Source organism: Hemitrygon akajei, chromosome 32, assembly GCF_048418815.1.
Source record: "Hemitrygon akajei chromosome 32, sHemAka1.3, whole genome shotgun sequence".
Taxonomy (NCBI): domain Eukaryota; kingdom Metazoa; phylum Chordata; class Chondrichthyes; order Myliobatiformes; family Dasyatidae; genus Hemitrygon; species Hemitrygon akajei.
In genome coordinates, this window is record NC_133155.1 from 1504177 (window position 1) to 1530423 (window position 26247).

General features: G+C 41.9%; 1 protein-coding gene across 8 annotated transcripts in view; it reads left to right on the plus strand.

The window, feature by feature from the left end:
- Positions 1 to 26247, plus strand: part of LOC140719621 (phosphatase and actin regulator 4-like) — a 290097-nt gene that overhangs the window by 56561 nt on the left and 207289 nt on the right. For 2 of the 8 annotated variants that reach the window (XM_073034343.1, XM_073034348.1), the window contains exon 1: positions 21826 to 21940. The exons of 1 other annotated variant lie outside the window; for it this stretch is intronic. The gene's annotated coding sequence lies outside the window, so the exon portion shown is untranslated. Of the gene's footprint in view, positions 1 to 21812; positions 22007 to 26247 lie in introns of those variants that run through there. 5 more of the 8 variants (XM_073034342.1, XM_073034346.1, XM_073034349.1 and 2 more) reach the window with 5 other exon arrangements.

Below are 26247 nucleotides of genomic sequence, written 5' to 3' on the forward strand. Positions count from 1 at the left end.
TGGAACATAGAATAATTCTGCATGGCACAGGCCTTTTGGCCCACAATGTTATGCTGATCTTTTAACCTACTCCAAGATTAACCTAATGGTGGACCTGAGGAGGGCTAAGGCACCGGTGACCCCTGTTTCCATCCAAGGGGTCAGTGTGGACATGGTGGAGGATTACAAATACCTGGGGATACGAATTGACAATAAACTGGACTGGTCAAAGAACACTGAGGCTCTCTACAAGAAGGGTCAGAGCCGTCTCTATTTCCTGAGGAGACTAAGGTCCTTTAACATCTGCCGGACGATGTTGAGGATGTTCTACGAGTCTGTGGTGGCCAGTGCTATCATGTTTGCTGTTGTGTGCTGGGGCAGCAGGCTGAGGGTAGCAGACACCAACAGAATCAACAAACTCATTCGTAAGGCCAGTGATGTTGTTGGGGTAGAACTGGACTCTCTGACTGTGGTGTCTGAAAAGAGGATGCTGTCCAATTTGCATGCCATCTTGGACAATGACTCCCATCCACTCCATAATGTACTGGTTAGGCACAGGAGTACATTCAGCCAGAGACTCATTCCACCGAGATGTGACACTGAGCATCATAGGAAGTCATTCCTGCCTGTGGCCACTAAACTTTACAACTCCTCCCTCGGAGTGTCAGACACCCTGAGCCAATAGGCTGGTCCTGGACTTATTTCCACTTGGCATGATTAACTTATTATTATTTAATTATTTATGGTTTTATATTGCTATATTTCTACACTATTCTTGGTTGGTGCGGCTGTAACAAAACCCAATTTCCCTCGGGATCAATAAAGTATGTCTGTCTGACTGTCTGTCTGTCTCTCCCACATAGACCTCCATTTGTCTTCCACGTACCTCTTTGGCTGAAGCAGGACCTCACTTTCTAAGCTCTCTAAGTCATTTAAACAAACTTATTTTTCTCTACACTTACTGGCACATTGCTAACATCTTCACAGGTGAATACATAAGCAAATATTTTTAGGTATATTTTTATTCATCCATGTAGTTGATCCATTGTTTTTATTGCTTCCCCCAACCTTGGGTATGAACATTTCTTGCACACTCTTTAAATCAACCCCCTTGTCCCTCAGCTGACTCAGCATCAAGCAGATCCTTCCAGTTTGCCTTCAGAAGTCTTTGCTCCATCTACATAAACTTCGTTTTTCTGAAATTCGATTCAATGGCTTTGGGTTTAACTGATATACTTCCCAAAAAACTTTGAGTCTAACAATGTTATGATCGCTTGTTACGAAAGGCTCAACAACTTCTGTACTCAAAATTCTATCCTCGTTGTCAGAGAATATCAAATTTAGACAGGCCTCCCCTCTTGTTGGTGCATTAACATACTGGGTCAAAAAAACAATCATTCAATAACTCAATAAATTCACTTTCATGTAATCCATTAGTCACTGGGTTCATTTCTATATTTGGGAAATTAAAGTCACCTATAACAATAACATCACCCTCAGAACGTGCTTCTTTAATATTCTGATAGAGCTCTTTATTAAAACCACTATCAGCTTTAGTGGGTCTATAATATACAAACAATGTTATTGATGTATCCTTATAGCTTTCAATTCTCACCCAGTCATAAGATGTAAGACCATGAGATATAGGAGCAGAATTAGGCCATTTGGTCCATTGACTCTGCCATTTCATCATGGCTGATTCCTCTCAGCCCCAGTCTCCTGCCTTCTTCCCATATCCCTTCATGCCCTGTCCAATCAAGAATCTATCAACCTCTGCCATAAGTATACATAAAGACTTAGCCTCCACAACTGCCTGTGGCAAAGAATTCCACAAATTCACCACTCTCTAACTAAAGAAATTCCTCCTCATCTTCTTTCATCATCCAAATCATTGACATATACCATCAAAAGAATCGGTCCCAACACAGATCCCTGAGGAATATCACCAGCTGCCAGCAGCCAGTCAGAAAAGGCACTCTTTATTCCCACTCTTCACCTCCTGCCAATTAGCCATTGCTTTAGCCATGCTAGAATCTTTCCTGTAATTCCATGGATTCATAGCTTGTTAAGAAGACTCATGTGTAGCACCTTGTCAAAGGCCTTCTGAAAATCCAATCACACAGCACTAACCAATTCTCCTTTGTCTATCCTGCTTGTTACATCTTCAAAGAATTCCAACAAATTTGTCAGGCAAGATTTTTCCTTGAGGAAACCATGTTGACTATGGCCTATTTTATCATGTGCCTCCAAGTACCTTGAGACCTCATCCTTAATTATCAACTCCAACATCTTCCCAACCACTGAGGTGAGAAACTGGCCTTTAGTTTCCTTTCTCCTGCCTCTGCCCCTTCTTGAAGAGTGGAGTGACATTTGCAATGTTCCTGTCTTCAGGAACCATTCCAGAAACTAGTGACTCTTGAAGGAATATTACTAATGCCTCTACTATCTCTTCAGCCTCCTTTTTCATAACTCTGGAGTGTACACCATCTGGTTCAGGTGACTTACCTACCTTTAGGCCTTTTAGTTTCCCAAGAACCTTCTCACTAGTTATGGTAACACACTTCATGCCCTTTGACACGTGGAACTTCTACCTACTCCTAGTATCTTACATGTGAAGACTGATGCAAAATACTTATTCAGTTCATCTGTTATTTCATTGTCCCCCATTACTACCTCTCCAGCATCATTTTCCAGCAGTCCAATATCCACTCTCACCACTCATTTACACTTTATGTATCTGAAGAAACTTTTGGTATCCTCTTTAATATTATTGGCTAGCTTACTTTTATATTCCTTCTGAATAACTTTTTAGTTGTCTTCTGTTGGTTTTTTAAAAGCTTTCTCATCCTCAAACTTCCCACTATTCTTTGCTCTATTATATGCCTTCTCTTTGGATTCTATGTTGGCTTTGACTTCTCTTGTTAGCCATAGTTGTGTCATCTTTCCTTTAAAATACTTCTTCCTCTTTGGGATGCATATATCCTGTGCCTTCTGAATTCCTTCCAGAATTTCCTGCCATTATTGCTCTGCCTTCAGTGTTCTTTTCCAATCAATTCTGGCTAACTCCTCTCTCATGTCTCTGTAATTCCCTTTACTCCACTGTAATATTAATACATCTGACTTTAGCTTCTCCTTCTTAGAATTCAGGGTGAATTTGATCATATTATGATCACTTACCCCTATGGGTTCTTTTACCTTATGATCTCTAATCAATTCTGGTTCATTGGACAACACCCAATTCAGAATAGTTGATCCTCTATTGGGCTCAACCACAAGCTGCTCTAAAAAGCCATCTCATAGGCACTCTAGAAATTCTCCCTCCTGTAATCCAGTATCAACCTGATTTTCCTAATCTACTTGCATATTGTAATCCCCCATGACTATAGTAGTGTTGCCTTTTGCCATGCATTTCTATCTTCCCTAACTCTCGATTCATCTCCTATCATAAACAGCCTCGCGTTTAAATGTTTTCTTATGTATATGGCTACTCCTTCACCTTTACAAGCTTGCCTTTCTTTCCTAAGTATATCCTTTAATACTATATTCATCACCAACCTTTGTGGTCAGCCAGGTTTCAGTTATTGCTATTATATCATTCTTATTTCTATTTTCATGTAGTAATCATTCTCTGATTTTATGTAAGGTGTAGAATGTAACTGAGAAAACTGGTTTTCTTTATGTAGGAAGAATGCATAGGAGTCAGGTTAGTACTGATGTTCCCTGCTCAACATCATTCCCTTGCAGTCAGCTGTTAGGCTGTGAAATAACAGGTGCTTCAGCACCAGACTGAGCTCTGGTGTAACTGAGATTACTACTAGCAGCAGCCCTTTAAAATCACCATGAAGCTATCTTTAACAGAATGAAAGGGCTTGTTGTTCCAAAAGTCCTGCCCTGTTGTGCATGTGTGTGTGTGTGTGTGTGTGTGTGTGTGGGTGTAACTGAGCCTCATGACAGCTGTTGTCGTTTACTTAATGAATGGAGCATGGTGAATCATAAACATAAAATACCAGCTGAAACTTTCTAATTTTGCTTCCAGGGGCGGCAAGAATGGAGCTTCTTTCAGAATAATGTTTTTTCCTGGTGCTGAATTCCCACACATTCTTAAAACCCTAAACGATAGAATCAGGACTCGCTGGATGTACTAAGAGGATCTAGGGAATATAAACACTAGCCTCAGGTATAAAAACACAAAAGATTGCAGAGGTAGGGTTTCTAATCAAAACATTGACAATTCCTCCTAGCCTAGGCAGCTGGGCTGAAAGACCTGTTTTTCCTCCTGTAGCTTTTGAGACTATCCAAGAGAAAATGTTTAAGGATGTAAATATCATCTGAGCAAAGATTAGGCTGTATCCAGAAAGAGACAAGTTTATTACTGTGTCTTCCTTCCTTGTCAATAGGTCTGATCAAATTGGTTCTTTAAGGTTGTCATAGCCAGCGGGGGTAATCAAGACAAACTCCCACTACCAATTAAGTGCTCCCAAAGGTGTGTGCTTCAAATAGACTCTGACATCCAAGTCCAGCTCCTGGCCTTCATGTGTGGCTCAACTAGTAAGCCCAGTGGAACCATTTCTACTGTCAGGATAAGGGGCAAAGGTGGGTTACTGTCACCTTAAAACCCGTTGCTTTGGTCAGATGGAGCTCACCTGCTGTGGTTGGCAGCTCATCTTGGAGAAGGAAAACTCTGATCACAAACTTCTGCTGTCTTGTGGCTATATCCACTCATAGGAAAGAATTCAGGAGTAAACCTTGTGGAAAAATCCGGAGCTGGAACCTCTATGGCAGTCCCATGTTGAGTTCTATGCTGACTGGGAACTCTTGAACTCATTCCTTTAGGTTCATCAAATGCATGGAAAGGGGGAGCCTGCTGTCTGTGCAACAACCTGCTCTCCATATTGTACTTCCCTAGCTTGCGTACAGGCTTGTAAACAACTAGGACCCAATATCCATGGGTGACCTTGACTAACGAGAGCCTCATAATTCAATCATGCTAAAATGTAAGGAAGCATTTACCATCGTATGTACAAATCTTGGCAGGCTCATTGTACAAGCCCCTGGAAAAACAGGTTAATGCTCCAATCTAAAGCACACAAAAATATTGAGTAATATACATATTTGTAAAGATTAGAACCAACGTTCCCTCTAAATTTTTTACAGCTGCCTGAACCAACCATTGCTCTGAGCAGGAAATTAAGACATGGGCTGAAAACTGCACAGCAATATTGTTTTTTTTTGGCAATAAATGAAGATTGAAAAATCACACACAAAATACTGGAGGAAATCAGCACGCCAGGACGCATCTATGGAAAAGAGTAAACAGTCAATGTTCTCTGCAAAACGTCGACTGTTTACTCTTTTCCATAGATGCTGCCTGACCTGCTGAGTTCCTCCAGCATTTTGTGTGTGTTATTTTGGATTCTAGCATCTGCAGATTTTCTCTTGTTTGAAATATCACATACTTCTATTTACAGTGAAGTGAAATACAGCACAACAAAGAAAATCTTACACATTTTGTAAACTTTTTCTAGTGGCATCCAATGCCAGCTGCGCGGCAATAAAGGCCATTTTAGTTACTGAGCAGCCGCACACCCGCGCAATTTAGAGGGAACAGTGATTAGAACTAATTAGAAAGTAAGTCCTTCAATGAAGTGTGAAAAAGACTTGTTTTTAAATAGAACCTATACAGATATCCAAAGTGCCTCACAGCTATTGATGTGCTGAAACTGTTGCAATGTAGAAAAACATTGTAACCTATGAATCATGAGTGATACGTTGTTAATTGTCATTGCTGTTTTTGGCTCTACGGCATATATGTCAAACTCAAGGCCCGCGGGCCAAATCCGGCCCGGGGTGGAATTATCTTTGGCCCGCGAGATAATATCTAATTACTATTAAAGCTGGCCCCAGTAATCGAAGCGCCTATGGCGTATGATATGGCTAATGCTGAGTTTATTCAGGTACCAGGTTTTCAGGGTTTTTAGTGTTTATTCGGCAGTCTTGCTCGGCAGTCTTCTTCATAAGAAACGGAATTTGTAAAGTGAAACACTTTGTAGTTATAGCAGAGACTGAAACACATGAGAGCAGGCTGAAAAAACGGAGGCAACGAAAGCTGCGTTCGCACGCGTCCGACTGATCCGGCCCGCATGAAGCGGCATTTTGCTCAATCCGGCCCATGACCTAAAATGAGTTTGACACCCCTGCTCTACGGTTTCAGGATTGTATCATTTGGATAGCAATAGTGTTCGATATGGAACATGCAATAACATGCCAATATGGAACATGCCATATGTCGTTGAGGGAATCTTCTTTAGTTGGGAAAGGAAATGTGAAGAGATAGGAATTACATTCATGTTTTACTTTTTCTCTTACCGGTTTCCATCCACCCTTCTAAATCAAGTTTATATTCTTTAATATTTGTGGGTCCTTATGTTTACACAGAATGTTACTATCATACATTATGTGCACCACAGAATAGGAGACAGACCATTTGCCCTAATTAGTCCATCTTATGTTTATGCTCCACAGGAGTCTCCACTGTGCATACCCTTCCACTGGTTTTTCCTCATGGACTAACCCACTATGACTGAAATGTTATTTGTCTCAAACCCTTATTATGCTTTTTATTTGTGACTGTAACTAATTCCTGAGAAAATTAATGTAATATGCAATAATGGGCCAACTGGTGGTGTAGTGGCATCAGCATTGGACTTCAAGGCAGATGGTTCAGAGTTCAAAACCAGCCGGGTTCCAACCTGGGCAGCAGCAGTATCTGTGAAGAAAGGCCTGGCAATCTACCTGCCATGAAAACCTTATGGACCCTATGGTCCATGAGATCACAAAGAGTCGGACTCAACTAAATGACTGAACAATGACAATATAATAATCAACAACATCATACCTATCGCATTGTTAAATTACTTTACAGGCATCTCTCTCTCTACTGAGTTTTCTGAAACAAAAGCCTTCCTTGATAGTCCATTCCACCCAGAATGCAAATTAGCCAGAATCACACAATGCAGAAAAATGGTCAAATTGAAGGGTCTCAGCCAAAACATCGGCTCTTTATTCCTCCCCTGACCTGCTGAATTCAAAGTTTAAAGCACATTTATCATCAAAGTATGTGTACTTTACACAACCTTGAGATTTGTTTCCTTACAGGCAGCCACAAAACAAAGAAACCCAATAGAACCCATTAAAAAAACAGTCAAACACCCAATGTACAGAGGAAAAAAAACAAATTGTGCAAACAATAAAAGTAAGAACTAGCATTCTGAACTGAAATTCACAAGAGTGAGTCACAGACGCGAAGCCATGCCTGGCAGCCGATTCAGGGGCCCGTAGTTGCATGCTTCAGCCTCAGACTGCAGAGCAGCAAGCTGCACCAGCCAGTCCCTCGCCTCCGGACCCGACACTTTCTCCTTTTCAGCACTTTGTGTGTGTTACTTTGGAGTTCTAGCATCAGCAAAATCTCTGGCGTTCAGTCAAACCTAAAACTTCTATTCATCATACGAGTGTTTTCATTCTCTCCTTTCTACACTTTAGGTTCACTCACTGTAAAATCTGAGAATGCATTTCACATAGCACAGAAAATTGTGGAGGAGCTCAGCAGGCCAGCCAGCATCTATGGAAAGAGTACAGACAATGTTTTGGCCGAGACCCTTTGTCAGGATTTTAACATTTCACATTGTTAGCTAAGTCAAGAATTACAAAGTAAAACCATAAGACCATAAGACATAGGAGCAGAATTAGGCCATTTGACTATCAAATCTGCTCCACCATTCAATCATGGCTGATCTTTTTTTCCCCCTCCTCAGCCCCACTTCCCAGACTTCTTTGAAAAATCTTTCCAAATAGGTCAATAGCATCAATAATCAGATGCCAGAGATCAGAAATAATCATCGATGGAACCAGAGGAGACAAAAGAAAACTAGTGAGCTATTATGACTTGGAAGCAAACTTCCTAAAGCAAAAATACGTGGAATGGGCTGCCAGCAACGGTGGTGGGGGCAGATACGATAGGGTTGTTTAAGAGACTCCTGGATAGGTACATGGAGCTTAGAAAAATAGAGGGCTATGGGTAACCCTAGGTAATTTCTAACGTAAGTACATGTTCAGCACATCATTGTGGGCCGAAGGGCCTGTATTGTGCCTTAGGTTGTCTATGTTTCTAACTTACTACAAGTTCTGAAAATCTGAAAGAAAAGAAAATAATGGATATGTTGAACATGCCAGATGGCAAGAGGGAAACAAAACCATTAATATTTTGGAGTCCACAACTCTTGCTGAAAGGCAGTTGGAGACACATTCTGGTACAATTTACAAAGGGAACTTGGATTAACAAAAAATAAGCCTTTTTCAGGGTTTTGTGTAAACACAAGAGGAGAGTGGCTGCAGAGGTCTGTCACATACATAATGTATGCAATAGTTCATGTCTCTGACACACATTTTTATCATTTTCATGTTATTTGGGTGAACATGCTGGCCATTTTCAGCTGTTAGCAATTATGAAACAGCTTGTTGTGTCAAAGCTTCTTTGTGGTCTTCTAATGGGCTTTAAGAGGCGAGTGACTGTTTTTATGTCAGCTAATCCATTGACTCTTCTGCACAAACAGAAGCAGAAGCAATCATGAAATGAATTACTAGTTATTTGTTTACCTGTAATAATCTTGAATGTCTTAAATAATGTATAATGTTGGAGTGTATCTGTGTTATTATTAAAATATTTGAAGTTACTTGACACCCAGGCAATGTGACATCAGAACAAACTAACCCTGCTAACTATAGCTGAAACTAATTCAAGAGGGCAGAGAATTTGTGTGCAATGTAATTGTGTAAGCAGGATTCTGAGCTAAAATTAGCCTTGCTTTTGTTTTATTGTTGTGCTGTGGCATTTCATCAGGAATTTCCATAATCTATTACTTTCAATGGAAAGCAAAACATTTAACTCAACATTTTTCAACTTTGCAATACACACAAAATACTGGAGGAACTCAACAGGCCAGGCAGCATCTATGGAAAAGAGTAAATAGTCAACATTTTGGGCCAAGACTCTTTTTCAGTCCTGAAGATATTGAAAGGCTATGGAACATAAAGAGGGTATACATTGTGCCAATAGTAATATCTGCAACTGGTATCATCCCAAAGTCACTATAAAATAGCATTTAACAATTATCCCTAAGCAGCAATATTTATGTAAATCTCCAAAAAGCCACAGTACTAGCAATCCTAGCAATTGACAAATGAGTATGCTGGTTTTACCAGCTTCAGCTGAGAAAAAATAAAAATACGATATTAATAATAAATAATTAAGCAATAAATATTGAGAACATGAGGTGAAGAGGCCTTGAAAGTAGCTCCATAGATTGTAGACAAGTGAAGTTATCCACTTTGGTTCAAGAGCCTGATGCCTGCTGATGTAAGCCCTGAGGCTCCTGTATCTTCTTCCTAATGGCAGAGTCGAGAAGAGAGCAGGTCCTGGGTGGTGGGAGTCCCTGATAATGGAAACTGCTTTCCTGCAACATCGCTCCATGTCAACCATCTATTCACAGACCTTAGCAAATGCACAATCTGAGACGTTGTGAATATCAGCCCCCTTCAAAAGGAGTGTAAAGTAGCCCTTATACTCCAGTTATACATGAAGGTCCTCACAGGAGCGCCCTTCTCATCAGAACACAAATAGATGGTGAGAAGTACAACCCCTGGAAGTTCCATTGGCTCCTTGTTCTTCCAAGTGACTTTGAAAGCCTACATGGAGGATAAATCTTAGCCTCTGATCTGTTCAGAATACGTCATGGAACATGTGGCATGCCAGCAGGAATGTTTCTGTCTGCTTGTACTCTTAAAAGCTTTCATGACTGGTAGACACTGGAGGGATTAGAGAACGTAATGGACACAGACACTGTGAGTAGATTTGATGCAGTTCAATTTCACTCAGTTGGAGTTAACTGTTTTTGTGTAGGTTTAAAAGAGGAGCAGTTTTGTTTTAATTGCTTGAAATCGATGACTCAGTCATTCAGATTGATAATAAAAGAGAACAGATTCCAAAACCTGGACTGGAGTTAAGACAATGCAGCAACACACACACAATACTGGAGAAATTCAGCAACACCGGGAAGCATCTATGGTGAGGAATAAATTATTGACGTTTTGGTCCAAGACCCTTCATCAAGACTGGAAAGGAAGGGCCAGAAGCCAGAATAAGAAGGTAGGAGAAAAGATGGGGAGAAGTACAAGCTGGCAGGTGAGACCAGGTGAGGAGAAAGGTGGACTTAATCCCCTTCATAGATGCTTCCCGACTTGCTCAGTTTCTCCAGCATTTTCTGTGTGTTGCTCAAGGTTTTCAGCATCTACATAATCTCCAGTGTTGGGGATGAAGACAATAGAGGATATCTTCTTATCTAAGAAGCAACCATTGCGCCATGCATCAGTACTGTCTTCAAAGGGACATGGAATGAAACGTTCCAAATTCCTAAACTTAATTGCACCGGTCAAGGAAAATAAAAGAGCAAGTTAACATATGGTCCTTCACCCCTGGATTCCACTGCCAAGTTTTCATGTTTACCATGGCAGACTCCAGCTCAGTAGCTTCATGTGGGCATTCATCCAAAGTCTCAAGTTCCTGTGGCACTTTGACATGAAGTCAACATAGTGACATATTTTGTTGCTTGGTTTCCCTGCTGTGTGTCTTTTGTATAAACTCCCACTCTATCTGTGTAATAGTTATATATAAAATGCGTGATGAGAGAAATATAATAGCAAATCTTGGATGTTACCATGGGGAGATGATGAAGGAAATCATGGGGGATTTTGATGGAGATTATATTAAGGTGTGGGTATTCTCTCATGAAGCAATATTAGGGTACAAATTTTAGGGAAGCTATATGTCCTTATCATGTCATTTGATTTTCCTTGCATTGATTGACAAACAAGATGAGACTGCTATATGCTATAATTTTTGATTAATTAAAAAATTTAAAACAATTGCTCCGTTTCTAAAAGACAGCATAACCCAGTCCTCATAAACAAGATTACTACTAATTTTATAATCCATGTAGGCAGCTTTACTTGGTTTATATGAGCAAAGAACAATTAAGTTCCAGCAGTGTTACAAGGAGCAATAATTCAGGCTGATTATCAGGAAGTTCTTCTTTACATTAAAATATGTGGATTAGAACCTAGAGGAGAGAACTACTTTAAGAAACAATTTGATAATGTAAAGGAAAACTTTGCAGGCAATGACCAAAGAGAAGCTGAATAGATACTGTAGCAATGTCAAAGAGGGCCAAATAATATTCTCCTGTGCTGTGCATATATCATCATGTTGAATGCTGTGTTGAAATGGGAGAAACAATGGATTATTTTTTGGATATTTGAAATATAGTGGTTTAAGTAGCATTCTCCTCTCTATCCCATTATGGTGGAGGAATAATTGCCTCATCAGATTAAAAACTGGTAACTAGAATATGTGAAGTGATTACACTGCAAAAGAACTTCATCACCCTGACACAGTGGTGTCGAGAAAACAGCCTCTCCCTCAACGTTGCAAAAACAAAGGAGCTGGTTGTGGACTACAGGAGGAATGGAAACAGGCTAACCCCCTATAGACATCAATGGATCTGGGGTTGAGAGAGTGAACAGCTTTATGTTCCCCGGCATAAACATCACCGAAGATTTCACGTGGTCTGTACGTACCGGCTCTGTGGTGGAAAAAGGCACAACAGCACCTCTTTCACCTCAGATGGTTGAAGAAGTTTGGTATGGCCCCCCAGATTCTAAGAACTTTCTATAGGGGCATGATTGAGAGCATCCTGACTGGCTGCATCACTGCCTGATATGGGAACTGTACTTCCCTCAATCACAGGACTCTGCAGAGATTGGTGCAGACAACCCAATGCAGCTGTAGATGTGAACTTCCCACTATTCAGGACATTTAGAAAGACAGGTGTGTAAAAAGGGCCCGAAGGATCATCGGAGACCCGAGTCACCCCAGCCACGAACTGTTCCAGCTGCTACCATCTGGGCAACGGTACCACAGCATAAAAGCCAGGACCAACAGGCTCCAGGACAGCTTCTTCTACCAGGCCATCAGACTGCTTAATTCATGCTGACGCAACTGTATTTCTATGTTATATTGTCTATCCTGTTGTACATAATATTTATTATAAATTATTATAATTGCACATTGCACATTTGAACAGAGATGTAACCTGAAGATTTTTACTCCTCATGTATTCGAAGGATGTAAGCAATAATAAAGTCAATTCAATTCAAGTCAATTCCTTACCTGTAAAACCATGGGCACAGCATGTTATCAAAAATGCTATGTAGATGCAAATTCTTCTGTGAACCCAGCCCTCTTGATAGTTGTACGATTAAAGGCTTTTATCTTTCAGCAGATTGCTCTCCATCTGCTCCAGACTCCAGCATCTGCAGTCTCAAAGTTCAAAGTTCAAATTTCAAATTTCAAAGTAAAATTTATTTGTCAGAGTACATACATGTCACCACATACAACCCGGAGATTCTTTTTCTGTGGGCATACTTAGCAAATCTATAGAACAGTAACTGTAAACAGGATCTGTAAATAGAAAACAAATTACGCAACACACACAAAATGCCAGGCAGCATCTATAAGGAGAAGCACTGTCAACGTTTCAGGCCGAGACCCTTCGTCAGGACTAACTGAAAGGAAAGATAGTAAGAGATTTGAAAGTAGTCGGGGGAGGGGGAAAAGCAAAATGATAGGAGAAGACCGGAGGGGGTGGGATGAAGCTAAGAGCTGGAAAGGTGATTGGCGAAAGTGATACAGAGCTGGAGAAGGGAAAGGATCATGGGACTGGAGGCCTCGGGAGAAAGAAAGGGGGTGAGGGAAGCACCCGAGGGAGATGGAGAATAGGCAGAGTGATGGGCGGAGAGAGAGAGAAAAAAAAACAACTATGTCAGGGATGGGGTAAGAAGGGGAGGAGGGGCATTAACAGAAATTAGAGAAGTCAATGTTCATGCCATCAGGTTGGAGGCTACCCAGCCGGTATATAAGGTGTTGTTCCTCCAACCTGAGTTTGGATTCATTTTGACAGTAGAGGAGGCCATGGATAGACATATCAGAATGGAAATGGGACGTGGAATTAAAATGTGTGGTCACTGGGAGATCCTGCTTTTTCTGGCGGACCGAGCGTGTTCAGCGAAACGGTCTCCCAGTTTGCGTCGGGTCTCACCAATATATAAAAGGCCACACCGGGAGCACCGGACGCAGTATACCACACCAGGCAACTCACAGGTGAAGTGTCGCCTCACCTGGAAGGACTGTCTGGGGCCCTGAATGGTGGTGAGGGAGGAAGTGTAAGGGCAGGTGTAGCACTTGTTCCGCTTACAAGGATAAGTGCCAGGAGGGAGATCGGTGGGAAAGGATGGGGGGGAACGAGTGGATAAGGGAAACAAATTACGCAAGTGTAAATAATAAATAAACAGCAATAAAAAATGAACACAAAATAAAAGAGTCCTTAAATGAGTGTAGTTATCCCCTTTTGTTCAAGAGCCTAATGGTGAGGGGTAGTAACTGTTTTTGAAACTGGTGGTGTGGGTTCTGAGGCACTTGTACCTTCTACCTGATGGCAGCAGTGAGAAAACAGGCATGGCCTAAGTGGCAAGGACCTTTGATGATGGATGACGCTTTCCTACACCAATGTTACATGCACATGTGCTTAATGGTTAGGAGGGTTTTACCTATGATGTACTCAGCCAAATCCACTACCATTTGTAGTATTTTCTGTCAAAAACATTGGTGTTCCAATATTAGGTAGCAATGCAGCCAATCAGCACACTTTCCACCACACAGTTTTTATCTGTGCCGTCAATTAACATCAATCTACTGGTATTGTTCTCAGCAGATGATAACACAACAATTATATCCATTTGCACAAATAGTTCACGGCAAAGTATGCAACAAGACCTGAATAACCTTCAAGCCTTCCCTGTTCACTGGCAAGCACATTCATACTAATATAAGTTGCAGACAACAACCATTGTCAACATGTCATAGGATCAGAGAAAAAGGTAAACAGATCTATCAGCCCACCAAGTCTGTGCCCATCAGCAAAAATGCCCATTTTGACACTTAGCCAATCCTAGACAATTTATTCTCAAAGTTCAAAGAAAATTTATTGTCAAAGTACATACATGTCACCATATACTACCTTGAGATTCATTTCCTTGTGAGCATACTCAATAAATCTAAGAATAATAACCAGAACAGAATCAATGAAAGACAGCCCAGCTTGGGCGTTCAACCAGAGTACAGAGACAACAAACTGTGAAAATACAAAAAGAAAGAAATAATAATAATAAATAACAGGCAGTAAATATACAGAACATGAGATGAAAAGTTCTTGAAAGTGAATCCATTGGTTGTGCGAACATTTCAAAGTTGGGGCATGTGAAGCTGAGTGAAGTTACCCCTTTGGTTCAAGAATCTGATGGTTGAGAGGTAGGAACTGTTTCTGAACTTGGTGGTTTGAATCCTGATGCTCTAAGCGGGAAGGTTTGCTAATGCTGCACAGTGGGGTTTAAACTAGAATTTGCAGGGAAATGGGAACCCAGGTGCCAAAATAGTTAATGGAGATGTTGTAGAGCAGAGATGGCCAACATATGGCCATGCGCCAAAAGAGGCACATTGGATGATTAGAAGTGGTGCATTGCACCTCAGTGATAATAATAAAAACGTAAGCCTACTCGTGCAAAAAGTATTAACCAAAAACCGATTGGTAGAAAAAATATCTATAACAGGAATTCAAGTAGCTTAGAACTAGAAATGGGTTTTACTGAGAATAAATCTAAAACTTAGCAATTATTTTTAGCGATTTTATTATGCACATTTTCGTAATTCGTGCACATCTTTTGGCAAATGTTATGTTCTTTCACATTAATCTATTTTCAATTTTAAAAAATGTTCAATGAGTCAAACTAGGAAAGAAGGACTTTTGTTCTGAGGTCATTACCTAACTGTTTAATACTCGTTTGATCCTGAGGCGCCAGGCGTCTGCACCAGCAGTGAGTTGCAGGTTTTTGCCAGTTTACAAATGACACTCGTGCGCTACGGAGTTGTGCTCTGTTCGCCCTTTGTGAACATCTGCAGTTTTGTACTTTTTCAAAAATTAAACCTTGTTTTTACATTCAGTTACCCACCACAGTGCAAAAGAAAATAAGCAAAAGAAAAGCAGAAAGTGATAGCAAGCGTGAATTCAATGAACAGTGGGAAAATGAGTTCTTATTTATAGGGGGTCAGTCAGGAAAACTGTTGTGCATTGTTTGTGAAAACACTTTCTCACATAATAGAAGATCTTAATAGACTCTGTAAAACACAACATCAGACTGAAGTAGAAGGAAAACTGAAGCTAGTGCTTGGGTCTGAGTTATGGAAAGAATAAGTGAATAAGAAAAAGGAAGAAATCAAAAGAAGACAATATATATTTGTTAAAAGTCTCATTAAGGTAAGTAATGTTTATCTTGTTTTTAATATTAAATCAACATATCATGTAAAAATGCTAAATATGTCTATATTAACATATTTTTACAAGAATTGAATGGGGGTACAAGAGTTGTATGGCGCATCTGAACTCGTGTGAGAAAAAATTGACAAATGGAATGTAAAAGAGTTATTGTAGAGGCAGATGTTGGTAAGACCTCAGGAAAAGTTAGGAACCAAAAGGTTGAGTGTGGTGTGACTAGTGTCCAGAGCTGCATATATTTCATTGCAAGAAGTGTCATAGGAAAGGCAGATGAAGATGAGGTAGCTGGTTTAAAAACAGAGGCAATGTGCAGAAAGGAGAGGCTGTTGATAAGGCAAAATTGCAGTCAACAGGATAAGTTGAAAAGTAAAAGGCAGACAGAATCATAAAAAGGTGAATACAAGTCTGAAGGTGTTTTATTTGAATGTGCACAGTATACAGAACAAGGTAGATGAACTTGTAGGATAGTTGCAGATTGGCAGGTACGATGTTGTAGGTATCACTGAATCATGGTTGAAAGAAGATTATAGCTGGGAGCTTAATGTCCAAAGATACACATTGTATCAAAAGGATAGGCGGGAAAGCAGAAGGGGGGGGGGGGCAATGCCCTGTTGGTAAAAAATGAAATCAAGTCATGAAGTGTGTCAAGCTACCATTACTAGAGTGAATGTTCTTGGGATGTTGAAAGGTCTGAAGGTAGATAAGTCACCTGGACCAGATAGTGTACACCTTAGAGTTCTGAAAGAGGTGGGTGAAGAAATTGTGGAGGCATTAGCAATGATCTTTCAAGAATCATTAGATTCTGGAATGGTTCTGAAAGACTAGAAAATTGCAAATGTCACTCCACTCTTCAAGAAGGGAGAGAAGCAGAAGAAAGGAAACTACAGGCCAGTTAGTCAGACCTCAGTGTGAATGTGTTGGAGTTGAGTATAAAGGATGAGGTCACAGGGTACTTGGAGGTGCATGATAAAAGAGGCCCCAGCATGGCTTCCTCAAAGGAAAATCTAGCCTGAAAAATCTGTTAGAATTCTTTGAAGAAATAAAAAGCAGGATAGACAAAGGAGAATAGTTTGATGTTGTATAGTTAGATATTCACAAGGCCTTTGACAAGGTGGCACACATGAGGCTGCTTAACAAGCTACAAGACCATAGTATTACAGGAAAGTATCTAGCATGGATAAAGCAGTGGCTGAATGGCAGGAGGCAAAGGGTGGAATAATGGGACACTTTTCTGACTGGTTGCTGGAGACTAGTGTTCCACAGGGGTCTGGGTTGGGACTGATTCTTTTCATGTTATATGTCAATGATTTGATATAAAGATAGGTGCAGGGACAGGTAGTTTTCAGGAAGTAGAAAGGCTACAGAAGGACCTAGAAAGATTAGGAGAATGGGCAAAGAAATGACAGATGGAATACAGTGTCTAGAAGTGTACGGTCATGCACTTTGGTAGAAGAAATGAAAGGGTTGATTGTTTTCTATGTGGAGAGTAAATACAAAAAACTAAGATGCAAAAGGACTTGGACATCCTTGGGCAGGATCCTCTGAAGGTTAATTTGCAGTTTGAGTCCGTGGTGAGGAAGACAAATGCAATGTTCACATTTATTTCAAGAGGATGAGAATATAAACACAAGGATGTAATGTTGAGACTTTATGAAGTACTGGAGAGGACACTCTTGAAGTATTGTGAACAATTTTGGGCCCCTTATCTCAGAAAGGATGTGCTGAAACTGAAGAGGAGGCTCACAAAAATTATTTCAGGATTGAATTTCTTGTCTTATGGAGAGTGTTTGATGGCTCTGGGCCTGTATTCACTAGAATTTAGAAAAATGAGGGGTGACCTCATTGAAACCTATTGAATGGTGAAAGGCCTTGAAAAAGTGGATGTAGAGAGGATGTTTCCTACGGTGGGAGAGTCTAAGACCAGAGGACACAGCCTCAGAATAGAGGGGTGTCCTTTTAGAACGGAGATGAAGAGGAATTTCTTAGCCAGAGTGTGGTGAATCTATGGTATTCTGTGCCACAGGCAGATGTGGAGGCCAAATATTTGTGCATATTTAAGGCAGAGGTTGACAGATTCTTTACAGGTCAGGGCATGGAGAGATATGGGAAGAAGGCAGAAGATTGGAGCTGAGAGGAAAATTGGATCAGCCATGGTGAAATGATGGAGCAAACCCGATGGGTCAAATGGCCTAATTCTGCTCCTATATCTTATGGCCTTATGGTCGTTTTGCTCCTGTACCTCCTTTCTGATGGCAACAGTGAGAAGAGAGCATATCCTGGATCTTTGGGGTCCCTGTTGATTCCCCACATTCTTCAAAACTCCCATTCAGTCCCTAGTTCCAATGCATGCATGTGCACGCGCGCGCGTGCGCGCACACACACACACACACACACACACACACACACACACACACACACACACACACACACACACACACACACACACACACACACACACACACACACACACACACACACTCTATTACCGATCTACACTGTAATAGCAATTTACAGTAGCCGATGACCCTGTGATCCTGGGACGTAAGACGTGGAAGAAAATCTGAACATCTGAAAACCTACCCTGAGAGGATGTGCAAACATCTGGCAGACAGCGTAGGAGGCCAGGATTGGAATTTGATTGCTGGAACTGTGCGTCAACGGCTCCACCAGCTAAAACACAGCACAGTCCAGTGAGGCACAGTTCCCTCAATTCACTGAGCCCTCCAGCCAACAATAACCTGGAGGTCCCCACTGACCAGAAATGTTAACAGTCATCACAGATGATTTCCAAGGATGAATCCATCTTTTATTTCCATGTGCTGCTTCTCAGCCAACATGGCATTCGTTTCCACATAGTCATCATTTTTGACACCTGGAATCCTCAGATATAGCTCTCTCGAATGCTCCTCTGACTACTGATTTACTTCAATGTGTATCAGACGATCAGAACTTTGAACACTGTGACAACCTCCCTGGCATCTCTTGGAAACTGAAGCAGGCTGCCCACAATCTCAATATCCTGTTTGGTGAGTTGTTTGGACCTCGTATCTGATCATCTGACCAGATGATTAAGCTTTGTGTTCAACCTCCCTCAAAATATTCCCTCAGCTACCAACCAAATATTTGATCCATTGTACCCAGTGCTTGCAGAAGTACATAGTGTTCCACTTCAAGGCGCTACGGTAGTGTGGTGGTTAGCATTACGCCATTACGGTGCAGGGTGTTGGAGTTCAATGCCAGGGTTCTCTGTTAGAAGTTTGTATGTCCTTTCTGTCAGTGTGTGATTTTACCCTGGGTTCTCTAGTTTCTTCCCACAGTGCAAAGACAAGCTGGTTGCTAGGTTAATTGATTGTTGTAAATTGTCCTATGATTAGGTGTGTTGCTGGGCGGTGTGGCTCTTTGGGCCATAAGGGACTGTTCTGTGATGTATCTCTAAATAAAATAAATTAAATTTAAAAATACCAGAATAAATTCTCATCACAGTCTTTGCAATCCTTCTCACCACTTTCAAGTCTATCTACACTCCCCACCAACATATCTGCACCCCTCCATTTCTGACCACAAGACATTTACCAGTTGTTCAGTCCCTGGTGGTGGTGGTGGCTAAGCAAAGGTCTAAGCCTTGGAATTCCTTCCTAGATCTCTCTGTGTCTCTTCCTCTTCCCTCCTTTTGGACTATCCTTGAAACCTACCTCTATGACTAAGATTTAGATTGTCTGAACTAAAACATATTCTTTCGGCTTAGTCTCAGTTTTTGATTCCATAAAACTCCTATGAAGTGCTGTTGGATGTTTTTGGAACAATAAAGGTAGCCATTGTGGTTATATTTGCGGGATTGGTACTAATCTGTGATACCTGTTGTTTAAAAACAAGAGCAGATCAGAGAATTGGTATTTGGTGGTGACTCATTGATTACCCAAATATTTCCAACATCTATTGTGTACTGGTCAGGACAGTGATGTAGTAACCTTTAATTGTCTGCACCAGTCTCAACAACATTCTAGTTTAATTAGTACCTCATTCAACACTCTAAGCATTCTCTTCTTCAACCGTTTAATGCTCGATCCCATGCTCTGATATTTCACACTCAAGCTTCCTTGACAGCATTTCCTAAACCCATGACATCCACACTTAAGGGAGCAAGGGCAAGTGCATAGAAACACCACAGTCTCCAACTTCCTTTCCATGTCACTTCTAGATCCATTTATCTTTCACCAGCTCCTGCCTCACTCCTTCCCATCACTCCCTTTTACAGTTTACATTCCTAGTTCTGATGTCCAATCTCAACCCAAAATGCTGCCTCATTCTTTGTCTTCACAGATACTGCATGAAACTCTATCTCCAGTAGCTTTTCTTTTGCTTTCTGCAATTTCTTTTTTCATGTTTGGTTATTCTAACAGTGTTCTGGGACCACCTTCAACACAAGATTATAACAGTTCATGACAACCTTCTCAGGGACAATTAAGGAAGGATTTAAATTCTAACATTGTCAATGATGTACACACCCAATAAATAAAAAATAGGAACATGCCTCCTTGCTATTTATACCTATTTATTTTAGATGTAAGATCCAATTTCATGCCCAGGAATAGAAAAACCTACAGAAAGCAGTGGATACATCCCAATCCATCACAGGCAAAACCCTCCCCGCCATTGAGTACATCTACATGGACCTCTGTTCAGGAAAGCAGCAAACGTCATCAAAGACCCCCACCATCCAAGCCATGTGCTCTTATCATTGCTGCCATAAGGAAAGAGGCACTGGAGCCTTGGGTCCCTCTGGTTCTTGAACCAACATGAATAACTTCACTTAACTCAGCAGTGAACTGATTCCACAACATACAAATTCATTTCCAAGGGTCCTACTACTCATATTCTCAGTATGATTTATTTACTTACTTTTATTTGCAGAGTTCATTTTCTTCTGCACATTGGCTGTTTGTCAGTCTTTGTTTACAAATATATATATTCATAAATTTCATTGTACTTCTTTATCTTCCTGTAAATGCCTGCAAGAAAATGAATCTCATTGTTGTATATGGTAACGTATACATACTTTGATAATGACTTGACTTTGACGAATGACTTCTGGACACTGATTGCAGGGCCCTATCTCCCTTATACTTCGGTGACCTGGATCTGGAGTTAATACTTTATACATGTGCAAACAAATACTTTATTTGTATGTTGCATCTTGCTTACTGAGTTTGGGGTGACACCAATTCTGGAGTGCAGGCACTACAGACTGAATAGTTTCTATTTGTCCTCTAAATTGGCTGCAGTTCAGCAAGAAATTTTGAGGTGAAGTCAGTACCCCATCAATCTCTCTATTGATTCTCTCCACACTGATGCACAAAGGCTTCAGTGTGCACCTCTGTTATGTGTCCAGTTTATATGCTCAAAGTTTCTCGGACGGACACAGAGTTGGCTGTGGTCGGATGCTTCCAGAGGCTGCATTGGGAAGCTTTGCAGCGCTGGAGGTTCATGGCAGGAAGAGTTTTTCTTCCTTCTACCGTCTACGTGAGATGATAGGCTATCGAGGACTTTGAGACTTTCTTTTACAGTGTCCATGGTCTGCCCTTATCAAATTACGGCATTGCTTTGCACTGTTGTAACTATATGTTATAATTATGTGGTTTTTCTAAGTTAGTCTTGGTCTGTCTTGTGCTTTTGTGATATCATACTGGAGGAACATTGTATCATTTCTTAATGCATGCATTACTAAATGACAATAAACGAGGACTGAGTGTCCTCACAATCTAATCTTCCACCAAGAAGGAAGTGGGCAGCAGGTACCACATGAACATCTACAGGTTTCCATGCAAACTGCACATGAAATTGACTTGGAAACCCATTACATTCATCGTTGCTGCTCTGAATCCTAGAATGTTTTACCCAACAGCATTGTGGAAGTATCCTACTCTGAAAACTTGTACTGGTTTGAGTTGGCTCAACATCAAAGACAATCAGAGAGGGGCAGTATTTTTTGTATTAGGACAGTACATTAACTTGAAAACAATCTTAGAAACAAATATACCTTAACTTGAAGATCTACAAGGACTTGACAATCCCACGCAATTGCAAATTTCATGTTTTTGACGTTCAGAGTTTTAATGCCTCCCTTAACAGTTTATTCTTTAAATTATTTCTGTTGAACAAAAGATTGATTTCAGGCCCATGTACTTCTTCAGTAATCCTCCTGCACCTGGTCACAACTTCCGCATGGGCGGAGGAATACAGAGGCGGAGAAAATGTGGAGTTGTGAGCATCTTGGGGGTTGTAGTTCAGTGTCCTTTTCCTTTTGCGCAGGTGCGGCGACTTGGAACTACAGTTCCCGTGAGTCAGGGGCTGGTTTCCGCTTTCCCAGTCGAGGTGAGGCAGCGGGCGCTGGGGTTCAGCCCGATACCCCGCAGCCAGGCCGAGTACTCGCAACAGCTGGAGTCGCTGTGCCGCTCACGGCCCAGGTACTTGGGGGTTGTGGTCAGAGATCGGGAACCAGAGATCAGCCGGGGTGGGAACAGCGGTGCCAGGTAAGGGCGAAAGGAGCGGGAAGAGAGGAGTTTGGGTCACAGACGGGAGAGGGAACCAGCCATCGGACACAGAGAGCAGGTGAGGGAGGGAATCGAGGACTGGAGAGAAGGGGGTGGACGGGGAAGGGTGAAGGTCCAGAGACTGAGGGGAGTGCAGGGAATGGACCGGGAAGGGGTTGAAGGGACAGTGACCGGGGGGGGGGGGGGGGGGGAGTGCAGAGAGTGAAGGAGGGAAGAAGAATCGGAAGAAGCTGGTTAAAGAGAGGTGGATAAAGTGTGGAGAGGAAAGTGAAGTGAGAAGGAATCGGAAGGTGGACGGTGGGTCATAGGGGAAGAAGGTGGTGAAAGGAATTGAAGGAAGTAGTGAAAGATGGGGGCTGACGAGGGTGAAGAGATAATTGTAGAATGGGGAGAAAACGATCATTGGGGATAAAGGAATAGAGATTCTCTGTGGATTAAGGGGAAAAGTGAAAAGGGGTTAGAGGCTGGTGGAAGAGTGGAAATAAGTGAGGGAGGTAGATTGGAGTGGATACTAGTGGAAGAGTTAACTATTAGAGGAAGGAGATTGGGAATCTGAGTTGAGATAGCCGGTAGTTTGAGGCTGATGAGGGTTTAGGGAACTGGGAGCCATGGAAATGTAAGCTGTCAGACGAGAGTGAACATCTGGGGGATTACATTAAACATGGATTGGAGATCTGGGAGGAGTAGGATATCAGGAGTGATGTGAAAGGAGTTAGGTGGGGGAGACCAAGGTTGACATGGTGCTGTTGTGTCAATTTGGGAATGAAGTGAACTGGCCCAAATCTGGGAGTCTGGTATGGTGAGTGGGAGATGCTGGTAAACCCAGACAGTGAGGACAGTGAATACTGCTGTACTGGAGGGTGAATGTACAGTAAGGGGGGGGGGGGGGGGCTGCTCTCCTGTCCAGGACAGGCAGCATCCATCATTAAGGACCCACCATTCGGGGCATGCCCCCTTCTCACTATTATCATCAGAGAGGAAGTACAGAAGCCTGACGACACATACTCAGCAATTTAGGAACAGCTTGTTTCTCTCTGCCATCAGATTTCTGAATGGCTAATGAATCCATTATCACTACCTCACTATTTTTACACTGCTTGTTTAATTACTTTTATATGTATTGTAATTTATAGTGTGTTTTATATGTTGCACTATACTGCTGCCATAAAACAACAAATCTTAAAGTGTATGTCAGTGATAATAAATCTGATTCTTATTCTGAGAAGCTGAAAATGAACAATGGAGACTGCTAGCCAGGAGGTGAAGGTTAGTATGTAGGGTAGTTGAAATAAGTTCCAGAGGGGCACAGAACAATTGAAGTGGTTCCAATGTATTTTTCATTCTTCAACACTGGATCAATAACTTGAGAATGAATTGTCACTGTGCCAGTGGCTTTGAAAGCTCCACGAGAGAGTGGCATGTTGGTATATTGGGAAACTCCCCGAGAGGGTGGCACATTGGCATATTGGAAAGCTCCCCGAGAGGGTGGCATGTTGGTGTATTGGAAGGCTCCTGGAGAGAGTGGCATGTTGGTGTATCGGAAGGCTCCCCGAGAGGGTGGCACATTGGTATATCGGAAGGCTCCCTGAGAGGGTGGCACGTTGGCGTATTGGAAAGCTCCCTGAGAGGGTGGCACATTGGCATATTGGAAAGCTCCCCGAGAGGGTGGCACATTGGCATATTGGAAGGCTCCCCAAGAGGGTGGCACATTGGCATATTGGAAGGCTCCTGGAGAGAGTGGCATGTTGGTGTATCGGAAGGCTCCCCGAGAGGGTGGCACATTGGCATAATGGAAAGCTCCCCGAGAGGGTGGCACATTGGCATAATGGAAAGCTCCCCGAGAGGGTGGCACATTGGTATATCGGAAGGCTCCCTGAGAGGGTGGCACGTTGGCGTATTGGAAAGCTCTCTGAGAGGGTGGCACATTGGCATATTGGAAAGCTCCCCGAGAGGGTTGCACATTGGCATATTGGCAGGCTCCCTGAGAGGGTGGCATGTTGGTGTATTGGAAGGCTCCTGGAGAGAGTGGCATGTTGGTGTATCGGAAAGCTCCCTGAGAGAGTGGCACATTGGCATAATGGAAAGCTCCCCAAGAGGGTGGCACGTTGGCATATCGGAAAGCTCCCCGAGAGGGTGGCACGTTGGTGTATCAGGTAATTACGACTTAAATGTTGCATGGGCGGAGTTTGAACGGTCTCCCTTTAAGTGTGTGCATTTCCCCTGGATGCTTCGATTTTCTTTTTTTTCTCCCACACCAGAAAGGAAAGTTGTTGGGTTAAAATAAATCCCCCATGGTGTAGGTGGGTGAGAGAGGAGGTCAGATGATGGGTATATTAGAGAGACAAAATAACAGGAGAGTTAGTGGGGTGATGGGATTGCTCAGTAGGGTCAGGATGAGCCATTTGAGAATATGGGAAATAGTGCATTCGTGGTGCAGGGGCGAGGCAGTTTGGAAAAAGGCCCTTCAGACTAACAAATCTGTGTTAAACATTAACTGTCCATTAACATATCACTTTAATCTTCCATGTTTTCATTCACTGCCTCCAGATTCTACTCCCTCTCACACTTGGGCAACTTACAGTGGCTAATTAACCTTCCAACCAGCAAGCATTTGAGATTTGCGAGGAAACACGCTATCACAGGGAGAATATGCAAAATCCTCTGATGCTGTGCGAGGGATTGGCTCCACTTGCAGTGATGTTGTACAGTCCTAATTGACAGTAATTAACATGGTCTTAAACAATGCCAAGACTGCCAGTGGGTGTGTTGCCTACCTGTTGCCAAAGCTATGGTCTGTGTTAAAATTTTCATCAGAGTTACCATATATGGAGTGCTTGATAGCTCTGGGCCTGTACTCACTGGAGTTTAGATGAATGGGGGGGGGGGGGAGATTTTATTGAAGGCCTGGATAGCATGGATGTGGAGAGGATGTTCCAATATTGGGGGAGTCTAGGACCAGCAGGCACAGCCTCAGAATAGAGGGGTTTAGAACAGAGATGAGGAATTTCTTTAGCCAGAGATTAGTGTATCTGTTGAATACACAGATGACTGAGAGATGACCTTATGGAGGTATATAATCATGAGGGGTGTAAATAGGTGAATGCACATATTGTTTGGAGAACCAAGAACACAAGGGCATAGGTTTATGGTGAAAGGGGAAAGATTCATGGGAACCTTTCCTGCCCCCCCCCCCCCCCCCCATATAGAGGATGGCATGTATTAGGAATGAGGTGCTGGAGGAAGTAGATTTAAGCAGTAAAAGACAAATGGACAGGTATATTGATTGGAAACATTTGGGAAACAGGGCCAAACAGAGGCAGATAAGCCATCTTGATTGGTGTGGGCCAGTTTAGCTGAAATATGAATTGGAGTGTCAATATAACATTTCATATAGTGACTTTAATCCAAAAAATGCTTCATAAGCCATGTTGCATTGGGAGGTCTCAAAAATTAGTGAGAAATGTTTATAGAAGAATCAAGGCTGGGATAAAAATAGGTAAAAATATTAGCTAATTGGGATATGGAGAAACATTTAAAATAGTGAAGGGCAACATGCAGGAAAAATGTATTCCACTGAAAGGAAAGGAAGTAAACATTCAGATTTTGTGGATGAAGAAAGATGTAAGGTTAAGGGCAAGGATAAAGACAACATGGAAATTATTTGAGAGCAACAAATGTACGTTTAGTGAAGGTGAGGAGTGAAATCAGGGAAATTATTAGGAAAGGGGAACTATGAAATTAAATTATCAAGGAACTTAAAGCCAAAATAGTGAAATATTTTACAAATACATCCAAACAAAATGGCTGGAATTTGATGGTACAATGTCACAGGTATTGATAGGCAGATGGAAAAATATTAAATTTCTTTGCCATCTATTTATCGGACAAAATCAAGCAGGTGGTTGTAGCATCGAGTGGGGTAGTGAATAATGAAATATTTGTTCATTATGTTTTGTGTCGTATGACATGGGCAATCGTGGTCTTTCCGTGACCATGATTGTTCTTGGTAAACTTTTCTACAGAAGTGGTTTGCCATTGCCTCCTTCTGTGCAGTGTCTTTACAAGACGGTTTAGTTGGCATCCATCTGTCTCAATAGACAATGGGTGATGATCATCATCATCACAAACCTGGGTGGAAGGTATGGAGATCCTGAGATGCCCAGTTGTCACGCTCCCCCTCTCGGCCCCACCAGTGTAATCCAAAGTAAAGCTTATGAAGC